A 16,752-nucleotide genomic window follows, 5' to 3' on the forward strand; every position below is an offset into this window, starting at 1 on the left:
TTGTTACTTAATACTTGTGCATTAAAAACAATCCAAATTAGTATTGTAGTCCAACGCATTTCCCGTCTTTGTTACATTGAACTAGCAAGGACCGCTTCATGGGCTAATGCGTGACACTCTCCGTATTATTAAATGTCCCCCGAACCCTATATCTCTTCTCCACTGGATGTATGTAGCGATTACCATACCAGGAATCACAAGGGAACCTAAGGCCGTTGTGGTCAAATACGTTGAGCCTGGGTCTCACATGCTTGTACTCACGTATCACAACAACCGGGTTTTTTCAGTTTTGTAAAACTGAATGGAGACTCCATAAACAAGTAAACAGAGGCTAATTACCCATTTAATCCAATTTTACTTAATATTTCTTGCCACACATCCGCGAGGGAAGAAGTAAGAAAAGATCATAAACCCGTCTTCCCCCCCCCCCCCCCCCCCACAATAGCGACTCCACTGGGGAGCTTATTGAAATACTCGCGCAAGTAGTAAGGGGACCTAGCCCAAGGGAAAAATCTACAGTTACGCCGTGTTTATTTCCGTATTAAGTTGGGACGACCTGAAATATCAATGGACACGATTAAACCGGACTGAACCGGTCAGACCGACATAGAACTTTGGCTTCCTTGGCATGTTTCATCTCGTAAGTTGGGACTAAGGACACCTACTAGCCCCGGGGGGTTCACGCGCTTCAGATGTTGTCCACTCGACACTCCGCATCGTAGAACATCCACCCAAATTAAATCTCTTATCTCATAGGTCCATTCTCGATACACGCTACTCCAGCGTTTGTCGGATAGGCCTTAGTAAAATTCGTCATGAACCCGACTACTTAGACAAATAGCCAGTTGGGGAATTGGCGATAGCTTTGGTACCTTTTTGACACCCAAGCCTATTATTGACCATAGAGACTTACATAAAACTAAATGTACATATTTTAAATATTCCACAAAATCATGCTCGTTGTTAGTTTCATGTAGAAATTATGTGCTATATGCAAAACTAATTAACTAAACGCAAAAGGTCGAAGTCAACGATATTAATAAAAAAGGTTTAAAACGTTGAAAAATAAATAATTAGCTGCGAATTGATTTATAAAACAAAATTAAAAGCCATTGATTGGAGCTGCGCGCAAAAAGGTTTGACACGCTAGTCTCATCAGCGCAAAAGAATTCCAACGCGTTACCTACATCAAGAGTCCTTTTGCGCAAGGAAGATATCTACGAATACAGGAAATAAAGTAAAGGCTGCAACCTAGCGTGAGAATCACCTCACGCAAGCAGCTTGGTGCAACCTAACTCTTGCGCCCAGCCCAGTGCGCGACAATTCCTATGCGTACAACGCTTTGCGCAAAACGTTTTCAGAGCCTACTTCCTTCTTCCTAGGAATAAATTTGCATATATACGAGGTCAAAAAAAAAACGTTCGTGCAACCTATTCAAACTACCGAAATGCGTTGGTGCTAAATGATACATTGGTTTAGTTAAGAATGTCCATAAAAAAAAGTGCAAATTCAAAATTGCGCCATAGGCATTTTTATGGAATTACGTTAATCGAACGAGTCATGAAATTAATCCAAATAGTGTTTACAAATTACCCCAAAGGCTAGTACACACAAATTATGCTTTCGTGCCAGAACACTGAATGTTTGAGTACACATACGCTCAAGAATAGGGCCAAATTCAGTAAAATATAAGCTACGGAGAAATTAGAATGACAAAAATAAAACTCATAGAAATTTACTTCTTCAAACATACACATTAAATAAAATCGATTCGTAAATTGTTATTAGCTTCTTAATAACACTAATGTGTGGCGTAATACCGTCATGATAATGAAATAATTTTAACATTCACAAAGCCAAAAAGAAATAAAGGAAACGAGTTTGTTATCGAAAATCAGTTAAAAAATGGATTTACACCAAATTACTCGTTATAATTAATCGCTTAACAATATTCGAGGAAAAGGACAAGTCAAGTTGAGACAAAAAAATTTAGCCGAGTTTGTCACCCTTTACATGAGTCATCCCTGGAGTCCATCATGTCCTAAGTCACCTAGCCGCAATCCACCTAGAGTCTTAAACAAATTGTTACACAAGAATCTAAACCAAGTTAAAGTCTACCAATCAAGTCATCATTCACCTAGAATTACCTTCTACTGATTCTTCAGACACTTAGAGTCCTTCCCCTAGAGACCACTTACACTTATGATAGTTTCCTCAATACTCATCCCGTAAGTCCGTAACTTAAAGTCAAACCCGTAAATCCAAAAGCCAAAACACTAAAATGGTCATAAAAGGAGTTCTACAAAGAACTGTGAGGCCCATAACCTATCGATCCGTAGGTCTAACCTTAGACCATCATCCGGAGTTATTTCAGCCCACAACAGTTAGCATACTGAAAGTTATAGCTGTTGCAGTCTAGCAGTTTCATAAAAATCCGTTTTTGTGTTTCGAGTGAAACCCATATCTAACCTTTGAGTCCAAGTCGTCCGAAACAGCATGCTAACATATTCCAAATAATTGGTACGTTGTTATATATAGCATTCACTATCTAAAAGAATTATTGAGTCAGTCCATACCTCAAAATTAATAAATTAACAGTCTTAATTTATAAGTGATTATCACATTCCGTTTTCATCACCTAGATCATAATCTGTCCACAAATAAAGAACTACGTGATCATGTCCAAATTTCAAAAAATAAAATAAAAACAATTATACTTCCTTTCAAGTTTTCGAAAACAATTAACTCTTCCCTAAGGATCATAACTAATTTGAGCATAATTCAGTGGAACAGTCGCTCGGCAACATAAAATCTAATTGTTCAAAAAGTCTTTATCAAATCAGTTATCTTAAAACTTTCAGTCCAAATAGGGAAAAGACCATTCCACCCAAAATTGTTGGAACCTAACGAACACGATACAAGATCTAATTAAAGATATGGTCTTAACCCTCCCCGTGTAAGATATGAAGTTAACACTACTACAAAAATAGCCTAAGAAACCGGGTAAAACAAGGCAAAGAAACCTCATTTTATACAGTGCCTAGGTAGTAGGTCTCTTAGCATAATAGACCGGATTTTTCGCCAAGTTTCTTTGATATATCTAAGAAACCGATTTTGACAGAAAAGTGGTTTCTTTGATCATTTTCTGTAAATTTTAATACAAAGAATAAGGGACTGAATTGATGAGATATGTGGTTTCTTTGACTGTACTAGGAAACCACTTGGTTACAAAGTGCGGTTCCTTTGATTTTTTTTTAAGAAACTGTATTTTAAGCATCTACGGTTTCTTTGATACTCCTCTGGTATGAACATGTGCAGTCTAAGAAACCAGATTTATTAAATATCTAATTTTTTTGATTTTTTTTACATTTTTTATTAAATTTTAAATGGTTGCTACAACCAATAATTTATTGGCATATATATATAATTTCAAATTACATGGTACCTGTTAGATTTCATCCAGTATCCAAATTAGTTCAATGGTATAATAATAATCCATCAACTCTATATATATATGCATAAAAAATCTACAAACCGACCAATGTACCAACTTCTTGTTCTACAAAGCAATAAATTAAATAAAACTAATGTAACATAACGTTCTCCAAAATCGAATCACAAGTTCAAATCCAAAGTACTTCAAATGTATTAATTTGCTACTAGATTCCCAAAATATTTTCTAGAAAGTTTCAATATGCACCAGCTACAAAGATCATTCATGATCAACGTCCAGAAGATCATTTTCTTCATCTTCATCAATTTGATCATTGATAACTTGTTTTGGCTTGAAAAAATATATAACCAAAGTATGGCTTGTCTCGTCAATCGTCGCTTGAGAATAAGTGCAAGAACTTGAGGAAAGTACTACATACAAGACATAAAAAAACGATTAGAATAGGTATATGTTAAAAGATATAAACTAATCAAGTACACGCAAAGAAAAATTCCTCATTTTGACAAGCGATGAATGTAGGGTTGGTGTTCATTTATGGTATATCTTTTGAACTGGTAAATTTCTCTCTTTCAATTTGAGAAATTGTTTCGATCTTCTAGCAAAGAGGAAAATATATAGATTTAATTTATGATTATTTTTGCTACACTAGAGTTTTTGAATTTAAATTTGAGTTTTCTTTAGTTGATTTTCTAAATATTTCTTGTTCTTTTTTGTATATGAGTGAAGTAAAACTTGTTTATGTGTACAGAAAGTAAAATCCAAATGCAGAATGAAAACAAGGTAAGAAGAGAGCAATTACTAGTGTGAGAGGAGTTCATAAAAGACTAATTAGATACCTGATACGCTAAAGTTTTTCCCCTCCTCACAGAAGTATCTTGGGTAAGATCAAGGCCCCACTTTGTCTTTCTATTCAGCTGTTTGTTACTTCATCTATAGCAGCATCATCGCACTCTTACTTTTTAAGACCTTTGAAAATAGGAACTAGGTGAACCTGAAAACTTGTTTTTTTGGTATCACGAAAACTGCTTTCCCCTTGAACATAGGTATTTTTGCGCCAGTAGTTGATGATGTAGATGGAGAAGTTGCGACGGTGCATGTGTCAATCTTTGCACTCATGTTTCTAACACATACTAAAACTTGCTTCTACTATTCCTTAAAAAATCAATGCAAACTAGCCACGCTGCAGTTTTAAAATAGAAATACCAAATGTAAGGCATATATACAAAAGAAAATTCAGCTGTGTACCTCAACGTAAATCTAGATAAATCCATCAAATTACCAAAAAGACTCAATTGGACTACCATAACCAGAAAGAAAGTTATCAAAATATACCCCACCCCCACGACATTGTTTTAAGCCATTCACTAAGTATTCTGGGCCATAAGGACTGCAGAAAAATAAAATCTAAAAATATCTTACATTCTCGCAAGTGCCTGCATCTTCAACTACACTTTTCACAAAGCCCTCAAGCTCAAAGATAAATTTCCTTATATTTCCGATGTTGCAGCTAAGAGAAATTACGTAAACTATGTAGGGATTCAACTTTAGCAATTATATCAAAAGGCTAACCAAAAAACCACATGGTAATTCTTATGCAATCATAGACGATAAAACCGCAAGATAATATTACTATTGGTCTTTATCTACCAAACTATGTTACTCAAACTCAGTTAGAAATGTTGATTACATGTAAAGTAGCCAAACTCAAACAATTTTATGAAATTTGGTTCAAAATAAAGTAGCTAGTGTCGATACCAATATCAAAGTACTGAATTTCTCTCACCAACCGCTATCAAAGCTCTAAACCAATCGATTTACATAGGCCTTAAGTTCAATTAACCTAATAAGTAAGTAAGAACCTTTTGAAAGTTACATATTTCGCAGTAACGAAACTAACGAGTTTCACTTGCTCCCCAAGGTAAAACCCAGTGAATGAAATCCACTTTTAGTTATCTCCTACAAGCTGAAATCGCCAAAAACTATTTATCTACAACTAATGAACCTCATATGTTATGAGTTGATGATACATCAACCAAATTAATAACCCATTTCAGCATAAATCCTAGTTTGAAGTTGGGACAAGAAACCCAACCTCATGTGAACTCTAGTGATTCGTCAATGGCGTATCCAATAAAATCTAATCCAAGCCAGAGGAAGACCCAAAATCTGATTTCATTTTTTTTTCCAAAACCCTAGTTTTAATCCGGGAGAGTCTCTGTCTGTTGTGTGAGGAAACTAAGCAATGAAACAAAATGGAGATAAAGCATTTACCTGAAAGCGAGTGACTTCGATTTCGATTTCTGGAAAAAAAATTAGTTTGAATTTGGCAGATATCCTTTGTTTTTTATCTTTCTAAATTGTTCCTCAAAGCAATGTTACATGTTTTTCAAGTTTTAGATTAGCAAAGAAAGGATAATGAAAGAGCAAGCTCCAACATACTATTTGTAAAGCAACCAAATCAACTATAAACATAATTCAAATGTTCACAGCAAACAATCGATAATGTAGATGCTAAATCAACCCAATTGGAATACCACAAAATACCACTAATTTAAACAGAAAATGAATAATTAACCTCAGTTTTGTCATAAAAATCTACCCCTACAAAAACTCATCTCTTTGTATAGACCAAGGCCTCCAGATGTAATTTTATACTTCGTATTTAACATCTCTACACAATAATTCAATTAATTGCAACTAAATATTGTACTACCTCCGTTCAATTAGTTGCAAATAACAATATGATCCTGGATGAAATTTCAACCAAATTATCACTCAAACACAAATTAGGAGAGAAAGTTGTAAAATTATAATTAGGGGAAAAGGGTGAGAAGAGATATTACCTAAAATTACAGGAGCTGAAGAACTAGAGGCAGAGATGGTGGTTGTACGTGGTGTTGGAGACGGCGGTTGCAGTTGCCGTTATGGAGAAGCGATCGGGAAAGAGAACGTGTCGACCTTCCACCGCCAGCGGATGGTGGATTGCTTTCTATGAAGGGTTCTTGGTGAATTGAAATTTTTGTATGAGGAGGATTCATGGTTGACAATTTGAAGATATGATTGAGAATTTGAGATATGATTGCGGATTCATACAGATTAAAGAAAATTAAAGATATGATTGAGAATTTGAGATAGTGGGCTTAGGAAGAAGTTATTTTCATTCCCAAGACTACGTAGGTAAAGGGAATCCAAAAGGCCTAAAACAATTCACAACCTTAATTACGTAAAAAATGAAAATGATAATTTTATATAATATTTTTTTAATTCAAAATCATAATTTTATATAATACATGAGTACGAAACTGGTTTTGAAAGATCTTTGGTTCCTTTGATTTTTTTTAAATATAATATTGTCTAAGAAACCATATATTTTAGGTATGAGGTATCTTATATTTTTTCTAAGAAACCACACTTCTAAGATAATTGTTTTCTTTATCTAAGAAACCTAATAAGTGATATATGCGGTGCCCTAGCAATGGTTTCTTATCCCAATTTTGTAGTAGTGTAAGCGCACTACACTCCAATTAAGACTAAACATCTACTATTAGTATTTAGAACTTAATTTACTTTTCAAAACATTCCTTTGCTACAAAGCAACATTTGGGACACCTACTATAGACACCTAATTTGTGTCTCCCCTTTAGGATGATGACGATACCATTATCCTTACTAGGTGATTGGAGTAACTCCAGGCGGAAATCCCAATTGCTAAGAACATCTCCAAAATCCAAGGTCCAAAATCCAATCCCCATGGTCATTCCCCTCCCGGAACTCGGTACAAAATACAACTTCCAAAATCCAATTTCAAAATCCAAGTACAACCTCAACTAGTAGACCATCCCATTGGTTTTACTAGGCCTTTTCCACTCAAAATCATATAAGGCAAGTCGAATTCGGGCGCCGACCCACAAAACCGAGCATGCCGGGCCCCGTCCCGTAAAACCGGAATTCAAAAACCCGAGAAAGGCTTGTTTTTAGACGCTAAATGATACCTTAACCTCCAAGCAAATACAAAACGCCAAACCTAGTATAATTCGTACAACGGGTACAGCATTACAAGATGAAACAAGGACGGAGCCCGCATCCTTGCTTTGGCGGCATTCAAGCCACGTCAGCAGCGCACTGCGCTGGCCTGGCACCCTGCGCTGGCGTGTGCTGGCGTTTTGCACCATTCCCTCCTATAAATACCCCTCATTTCCATCAAAAAAAGGAGGAGCACAACAATACAACGTCGTAATTCTGACATTGCGCCTCAAAAATACAACTCAAAATTCCTCAAAAACACATACAAAAATTCCAAAAATCCAAGCAATTGGGAGCTCTTGCCTAAACCTAAGTAGGTAAATCCGAATCCCATTTCAATTAATCATGTTATTTTGATTCCAAATGATTAGCAAGTTGGTGTTTTAGCCATTAAAAAACACCACTTGCAACAATCATACATGTTTCTCAAAAATACAAACTTTTTCAAAATACAAAATACAAACTTTCAAGATTCAAGGATGTTCAAAGTTGCTTGCATTCATCTCTTTGAACTAGAATCACCTTCAAGTATGGAGTAATCAATGATGACACCTTTTATCATCTAAAGGTTTAGTCTTTTCAGATTCAAAACTCCATTTTTCAATATACAAGTTCAAGTTTTCAAATTTCAAGATCCCACCATGTTTAGGGTTGTTCATGACTACCTTTCTAAACTAGGATCATTTCAAGTTCTAATTTCAATCATTTCAAGTTCAAATTTCAATCATTTCAATATTCAAGCTTTCAATTTCAAGTTTAATATGAAAAATCTAGGATATTTGGGTTGAGAAACCTCTCCCAAGTTGATATTTTTGGCTTTGAATTCGTGTCGGGCGCACTTATTTTTAAGGAGCGGCTTGGCGTTCGGATCTCATGTGCCCAAGTACAAGTTTCAATTATGCACCTTTCAATATTGCAATTTTAATATCGCACTTTGAATATCGCACTTTCAATACCGCAATTTCAATACCGCACTTTCAATATCGCACTTTCAATTCCGCATCTTTACTGGCCTAGTCCATTTCTAGGCAATGTGGACCTACTCCCTAGTCCATTTCTAGGGGGTCTTGTATTTACTAATTCCGCACTTTATTTACTATTGTGATGTTGCTTTACTTGCTTTATTGCTTTCATCACCGTACATGCTAAATACAACAAAATACAAAGGTTACATCACGCTTAACAAAGATATTTTTGGACAAACCGGCCTTAGGTTCCTTAAATCAATCTTTAAAGCAAAGTGACCACCATACAATTAGAAATTCTTTTTGCTCTAATTCAACCCACATAGTCTAATCTAGGGTATATTTTTAAAATTATGTTGTGCCAACGTACTTGAATATTTCTAAAGCTCCCCTAATAAGCATTTTCGTTCCCGAGCCCGGATCTCACCCATCCGTTTCAAGGATCCAAGGCCTTATCCAAAAATAGAGTCATTTGCGGTCTTTCCAAATAAGACCTTAAATAAAGTTTGGTGGCGACTCCTTCGAGGTGCAAAATTCAAACGGTTCTCTAAACGAGTCGGCCTCCCCCCTTGTAGGAACGGGAAAGTACACACAAAAAAAACCCCTACAATTCTGGCGACTCCACTGGGGACTCTACTAATTTCAATTCGAAAATAAGGGCAGATTTCGAGCAACAAGCCACTGATCTGCCGAAGTACTGGATGCCAGTATTGGCGCCAGGCGCCGCCCCTGCGCCCAACGCCACTGCCTGCTTCCAGGACAGTGGCTCACAGTGGCTTGTCGCCCACTTTTGCTCAACTTTTCGTGTTGGGAGTTAGTCTGTTTTTGCATCTGGAAGGACGCTCCCAAACCTCGTGAACGAGTGCCGAAAAACGAGCTTTACAAATACAAATTCAAGTACGATTTCAATTTCAATTTCTAGGCATTTCATGCAATTTTCGAAAACCATATTGTGCAAAATGAATTTCTACCTTCGCCCAAACGGATGTGTTCTACATTCAGGCTAGCCCCGGGGGCAACGAAATGGTGACTTTCTATACGGTTCCCGACCAAAGTGTGTGACCATTTCCGCGTCTACCGAAACTTGGCATTTACTTGACATTCCCGATGTCAAGTATGGAGGCCGTCTTCCGACACACACTTCCCTTAGGCAGATGTGAATGCTTGTCGCCGGATCCGTCTTTTAGCCAAGTACCTTTTAACACCCAAAGCCGACCACTTGCATCATACAAAACTTAGACCGACCTTAGGTTGAGAACTTTGCATGTCGCATTCATATTCATGACTAGTGTGACAACGTGCTACTTGTGCATTGTGTGGGCGTCTTTGCACGCGTGAATGGCTAACCTCGAGTTCTAGCTTGCCAAAACTAATTAGCCTCCAACTAGGAAGCCAAACCCCTAGGAGCATCATTCAAGCCTCATGCATCTAAATCGCCGATTTTAGGGTCTTTAGGAGTGTCACTCCATTTGATTCAAAACCCTTAAACACGCCTCACGCACAAATTCCAAATCCAAAATTCAATCCAACGGCGTCATAATGCCGGATTTTCAAGTCCAAATTCGAAATGCCAAATCCAAAATTCAATCCAACGGCGTCATAATGCCGGACTTTCAAGTCCAAATTCCAAATGTCAAATTCAAACTTCAAATCCAACGGCGTTATAATGCCGGATTTTCAAGTCCAAATTCCAAGTTTCAGATTCAAAATTCAAATCCAACGGCGTCATAATGCCAGATTTTCTAGTCAAAATTTCAAGTTTTCAAGTCTCAATTCAAATCCAATGGCGTCATAATGCCGGATTTTCTAATCCAAATTTCGAATTTCAAGTTCAAATCCGAATTTTCTAGAACCTCAAATTTCAAATCCAAATCCAACGGCGCCATAATGCCGGATTTTCTGATTCAAATTTCAAGTTTCAAGTCAAAACTCAAATCCAACGGCGTCATAATACCGGATTTTCTATTCAAAATGTCAAGTTCAAAAACCTCAAATCCAACGGCGTCATGCCGGATTTCCTATTTCAAACATTCAAGTCTTCAAGCCTGAAACACAAGTTGCCACTTCCAAGTCTCAAAACCTCAAAGTTCAAATTCCAAAGCTCATGGCCGGCGTAATGCCAACTTTTCAACTCAAACTTGCAAAACTCAAATTCCATATCGATCTTTCAAATTTCAAGTCCTATACTCAAAATTTCAAGTTCCAAAGTCATACCGTCGTAATGCCGACTTTTCCATTCCATATTTCAAACCTCAAACTCGAAGTTCAAAAATTCCAAACCTTCAAATCTCAAGTCCTACACTCCAAGTCCACGGCGGCATAATGCCGGACTTTCAAGTTCCCAAATTCAATGTCTCAAATCCGCGGCGACATAATGCCGGATTTTCCAAATAAGAAGCTTCATGCTCTACATACAAAATGCGTCCTTTTCCATTTCAAAGTTCAAACTTCGAGTCAAATTTAAATTCCATATTCTACATTCGGTTTGAAAATCCACTGAAATAATACAAATTCCAACGGGTTGAAATTCCCTTCAAATATTCCAATTCCAATGGGTTGAGATTCCCCTAAAATATTGACGGGTTGAAAATCCCCTGAAATAATACAAATTCCAACGGGTTGAAATTCCCTTCAAATATTCCAATTCCAATGGGTTGAGATTCCCCTAAAATATGGACGGGTTGAAAATCCCCTGAAATAATACAAATTCCAATGGGTTGAAATTCCCTTCAAATATTCCAATTCCAATGGGTTGAGATTCCCCTAAAATATTGACGGTTTGAAAATCCCCTAAAATAATACAAACCCCATTCCAAATATTTCCAACGGGTTGAAAATCCCCTAAAATAATACAAGTTCAAATTCTACGGGTTGAAACTCCCCAGAATTAATACAAGTTCGAGATTCCATTCAACGGGTTGAAAATCCCCTGAAATAATACAAGTTCAAATTCTATCCACGGGTTGAAACTCCCCTAAAATAATACAAAATCCAATTCTTAATCGGGTTGAAATTCCCTTCAAATACTCCAAGTCCAATGGGTTGAAATTCCCCTAAAATATTGACGAGTTGAAATTCCCTTGAAATAATACAAAATTCAATTTCCTAGTACAAGTGCAATTTCCAAATTCTTGAGCAGGTTGAAATTCCCTTCAAATAAGTCCAATTTCCAATAGGTCGAAATATTCTTTTTCGACATTCCAAGTTCTAGTACAAGAGCCGGTTTTCACAAAAGAATGAACGCTCCTCACAAACATTTCCAACGGGTTGCAAATCCTGAATACGAGTACAAAATCCAAAATCCCGAATCTTAGGAGTGGCACTTAGGGTCAAGTCTAGGTCCCATTCATTGCATGCATATTATTTCATGTGTCGGGAAGTCCAAATTCTTAGATCGTCTGCTATGTTCTAAATAGGAGTCCGAAGATCCTGTGGGTTCGCCGAAGAGGAGAAAGGTTGAAAAGAAATCCTTCAGCCCTAGCTTCCCTCATAGCCGGCATCGAACGAGCAGGCAGTTCATCTCCTACAAATCAAACTCCCGGTCCCATTCAAGAAACAATCCAAATGTCTGCCTCTGATCAACTCGCTCAACTCCTAACGGCTTTCGCCGGCCTCAGTGCCAATGTGGAGAGCATAAGCAACCGATTGGGTGTCGTGGAACAGGGCGCGACCACTGATGACTTAACCAAGAAGATCGAGAGTCTTGTCAGTAAGGTCACCAATCAAGAGAACTACTTTGACACCTCAATGGAGGATAACCTCAAGGGGAAGGCGAATCTGCCAGACAAATTCTCCGCCTATGATATTCCAAAGTTTAAATCAACTAACAATCCCAAATACCATCTCAAGAACTTCATAGCTACAATGGACATCAAGGGGGTCAAGCTCGAGATATACCCAGTAGTATTCCCTATGTCTCTGGAACCTGTCTGCCAGAAGTGGTACTATTCACTCAAGGAACATCAAACAAATACATGGGAAGCAGTTGCTCGAGCATTCATGGAGCAATACCAGCCCAACATTCAACTTCAAACTACTCTGAGGGAACTAGAAGTTCTCAGGCAAGGGCCTCGGAAAGGCTTTACTACTTACCTCAACCGGTGGAGAGAGATGGCATCCCAAACGGTGACCCGGCCTTCCGAGAGGGAATTAGTCAAGATTTCCATTGCCGGTCTTCTTCCGAAGTACAATGCTCACATGAAGTACCTAGGCTTGGAAAGTTTCAAGAGAACCTACGACATCGGGGTCGACATAGAGGATGACCTGATGAAAGCACCCGCAGCCCCAGCTCCGCAAACTGAAAAATGGAAGGGGAAGAGACCTGAATCAACACACAAAGTTCATGAGGTTAACGCCCTAGAGGCTCCTCAAGGTCCAAAGTCAAACAACTTCAAAAGCAGTGCTAACCAGCGCAACTATCAAGGCAGGCCCCAAAGAGTCTTCACAAACCTTGGTATGTCTTACAGTGAGGCATTCAATCGGCTGGTCGAAAAACAAATCATAGCACCAATCGGTCCAACACCCGATCCTCCAGTTGACAAAAGATCTAAGAGTTGGGATCCGGCAGCTCACTGCAAATACCATCAAGGGAAGGGTCATGACATCGAAGATTGCTACAAGCTCAAGCACTTGATCCAGAATATGGTCGACAACAAGACTTTACCCTTACCACCCGGGGCTAAGCAAACCCCCTCGGTACAAGCCATCTCCTATGACTGTGAAGATGAAGGAGAGGAGTTTCCATGCAATCTGATCTCCACAATATACAAGCCAGGTTACGAGCTGATGGTTCCAAGCTTTTGCCATCTACTTCCTAGTGCTCAAAACTGGGTGATCCCCGAACCTATGGTAACCACCGACATTCAAGAGAACATCTGTCCACTCACCACCGTAAAGGCTTTAGGGTTCTCCGAGTACGATCTCATGCTGAGTGCCCAACAAACTGTCAAACTCCAGGGTGTCACATACAAAGTCTTGGGAGTCCTTGAGCTGGTTTTCTCCTTTGACACCTATTACGACAATGCTGAGTTCCTGGTAATCGATGTGCCTACTAACTTCGACCTACTATTCGGAGAGCCTTGGTTCGAGGAAGTACTAGATGGCCCTGCCTGCCTCTCCCTCAAAGGTTCAAGCTTCCGAGACACTCTCATCAAGCAAAAGTCGGCTGTACGCCAGGAAAAGGATGAGTACATTCAAGAATACTACCACAGATGGGAAATCTCCGCTCGTAAAATTCAGCACGAGCTACCAGAGGGAAAAATGGTGAGAATGTTCCTCTTAGGGCTCAACACTCCATGCAAGGGCAGCTTCGCCGCATTTCCTTACAGCACATGGAATCAAGTCTAGGACCAAGTCCTGAAAGTCTGTGCATGCAGCCCCGTCTTCGATGATTATGACGATTATGACACGGATGTCTAGGAATACCCTGAGAACTATCTTTACGATTAGTGTCTTTGTCCAGGTCCAGAGTCTGTCTTTCAATTTTCGAGTCTAGGAATGAGTCTAAGTGTCTAGAACTAGAGTCTTGCATCAATCAAGAGCCTCTAAAGGCTGAGCTTCAAGTCAAAACAGTCGATGTAATGATTGCTGATTTCAATAACACTTCAATTTCTACTTACACTTCGAGTCCTAATTAAAAACACAATCCTAATCCAAACAACTTTGCTTTACAAGAAACTGACTTTGAATTTCTAAAAGCTATCGAAAATCATGAAAACAGGAAGCCCATAATTGAGGAAACAGAAAAAATCCACCTTTCTAACAACGGTGACTCAAAACAAGTTCAGATTGGTCTAACTCTTTCTCAAGCAGAGCGGGACGATCTTATCAAGCTACTTTCAGAGTATGTAGACGTCTTCGCATGGTCCTATCATGATATGGCAGGGGATGATCCAAGCATCGGTCAGCATATAATTCCCCTTATTCCAGGTTCAAAACCCATCAAACAGAAACTCCGTCGCATGAAACCGGATGTTTCCCTCAAAATTCAAGAAGAGGTCTCCAAGCAGCTAGAGGCCGGGTTTATTCGAGAAGCAAAATGTCCAGAATGGATCGCAAATGTCGTCCCAGTTCCAAAGAAAGACGGCAAAGTACGAATGTGTGTGGACTACAGAGATCTTAACAGGGCCAACCCTAAATACGGTTTTCCATTGCCTCACATTGACGTCTTGGTCGACAACACAGCAAATCATGCCTTACTCTCTTTTATGGACGGGTACGCAGGCTACAATCAGATTCCCATGGCAGAGGAGGACATGGAGAAGACAACCTTCATCACTCAGCGGGGCACATATTGCTATACAGTTATGCCATTCGGACTAAAGAACGCAGGAGCAACTTATCAAAGAACAGCCACAACCATCATGAGCGATATGATTTACAGGGAAATCGAGGTATATGTCGACGACATGATTGTCAAATCCAAAGAACGGCACGAGCATACCTCAGTACTTCGAAAGTTTTTCAACAGACTCAGACAATACAATATGAGGCTCAACCCTCAAAAGTGTGCATTCGGGGTAACGTCAGGCAAGTTACTCGAGTATGTTATCAGCTCTCGGGGCATAGAGGCTGATCCTTCAAAAATCAAAGCAATTCTCGAGATACAACCGCCAACGAATGAAAAGGAAATTCGGGGTTTTCTCGGCAGACTACAATATATCAGCAGGTTCATTTCAAGACTCACAATGATCTGTGAACCAGTATTTCGAAAGCTCCGAAAAAGCGAGCCCAAAGTGTGGGATGACGACTGTCAGCATGCATTCGAAACAATCAAGAGCTACCTTTCCAACCCACTAGTACTAAAGCCAGCCATGCCAGGGATTCCCCTCAGGCTCTACCTCACAACAACTGATTCAGCAGTGGGGGCTATGCTTGCCCAGGAAATTGAAGGCAAGGAGAACGCCGTATACTACATAAGCAAAAAGCTGATCGAGTACGAGGCCAAATACACTCAGCTCGATAAACTCAGCATCGCCTTGGTTTGGGCCACAAATAAACTACGGCACTACATGCTCTCCCATACAATACATGTGATCAGCAAAGCGGATCCTCTCAAGTACCTATTCGAAAAACCAGCACTCAACGGGCGGTTGTCCAGATGGTTGGTCATGCTAGCAGAATTCGACCTCAAAGACACTCTACAAAAGTCTATCAAGGGTTCAGCAGTCTCAGATTTCCTAGCCGACTATCCTGTCGAGGCAGAAGAGGAAGATTACGACTTACCCGACGAGCTAATCTTAATGACCAGTGATGACATCTGGTCAATGCATTTTGACGGTGCTTCCAACCAGAACAGATGTGGTGTTGGGGTAATACTAGTAGCTCCAGACGGCACACACATTCCGATATCAGCAAAACTACAATTCAACGTCACAAACAATGCGGCAGAATATGAAGCATGCATCATGGGCCTGGAAGACGCCTTAGCACTGGGCGTCCAGAAACTTCGAGTGTACGGGGATTCCTCCCTAATCATCAATCAAATTTCTAGCAAATGGAAAGTAACAAGCGAAAGCTTAGCTCCATACCAGTCCTATCTCGAACAGCTGTCTGAACAAATAGAAGAGCTTCGCTATACATACCTCCAGAGAGAGGAGAATCAATTCGCTGATGCACTGGCGAAACTGGCCTCAATGATCAACATCCCAAGCAGCATGGCTGAAATGCCATTTACAATTATACATCAAGAAGCAGCATATGTCCATGCTATTGACAACGTCGAGCAAGACGAAGATGATCCTTGGTTTACAGACATTCAAAGGTATCTACAAAATTGTATCCCCCGAACTTTTTAAGCAAAAGTCAAAGAGCTCTACGACTATAATCAGCCAACTCCGTCATAGAAAGCGACATTCTATACAAAAGGTCCCTTGGCGGTCCTAACCTCCGATGTGTTGAGAAGCACGAAGCTCAAAGAGTCATGGACGACATACATGTTGGAGTCTGTGGCACCCAGATGAATGGGAAAATGCTAGCCCTCAAGATCATCAGGGCCCGATACTATTGGACTACCCTCGAACGGGACTGCTACTTCTTTGTCAAGAAATGTCCTACATGTCAGAAGTGTGCGAATCTGAAGCACATTCCGCCATCATTTCTATACTCTCAATCATCACCGTGGCCATTCTCAGCCTGGGGTATCGACGTCATCGGCAAAGTCACTCCAACAGGCACCGGGGGTCATGAGTTCATACTAGTTGCTATCGACTATTTCACCAAATGGGTCGAGGCCAGATCATTCAAAATATTGGGTTCCAAGCAAGTGGCCCAGTTCATACAAGAAAACATCATATGCAGATACGGGTCAGC

General features: G+C 39.5%; 1 long non-coding RNA gene across 1 annotated transcript; it reads right to left on the minus strand.

The window, feature by feature from the left end:
* Positions 1–3,501: 3,501 nt before the first annotated feature.
* LOC110803740 (uncharacterized) lies at positions 3,502–6,770 on the minus strand. Its single transcript, XR_002537546.2, has 3 exons — positions 6,298–6,770; positions 4,291–4,634; positions 3,502–3,864 (listed from the first exon to the last, which is right to left on the minus strand). It is a non-coding gene; the product is annotated as an uncharacterized lncRNA (long non-coding RNA).
* Between the last annotated feature and the right edge of the window lie 9,982 nt (positions 6,771–16,752).

The sequence above is a fragment of the Spinacia oleracea genome, chromosome 4, assembly GCF_020520425.1.
Source record: "Spinacia oleracea cultivar Varoflay chromosome 4, BTI_SOV_V1, whole genome shotgun sequence".
In the NCBI taxonomy this organism is placed as follows: Eukaryota; Viridiplantae; Streptophyta; class Magnoliopsida; order Caryophyllales; family Amaranthaceae; genus Spinacia; species Spinacia oleracea.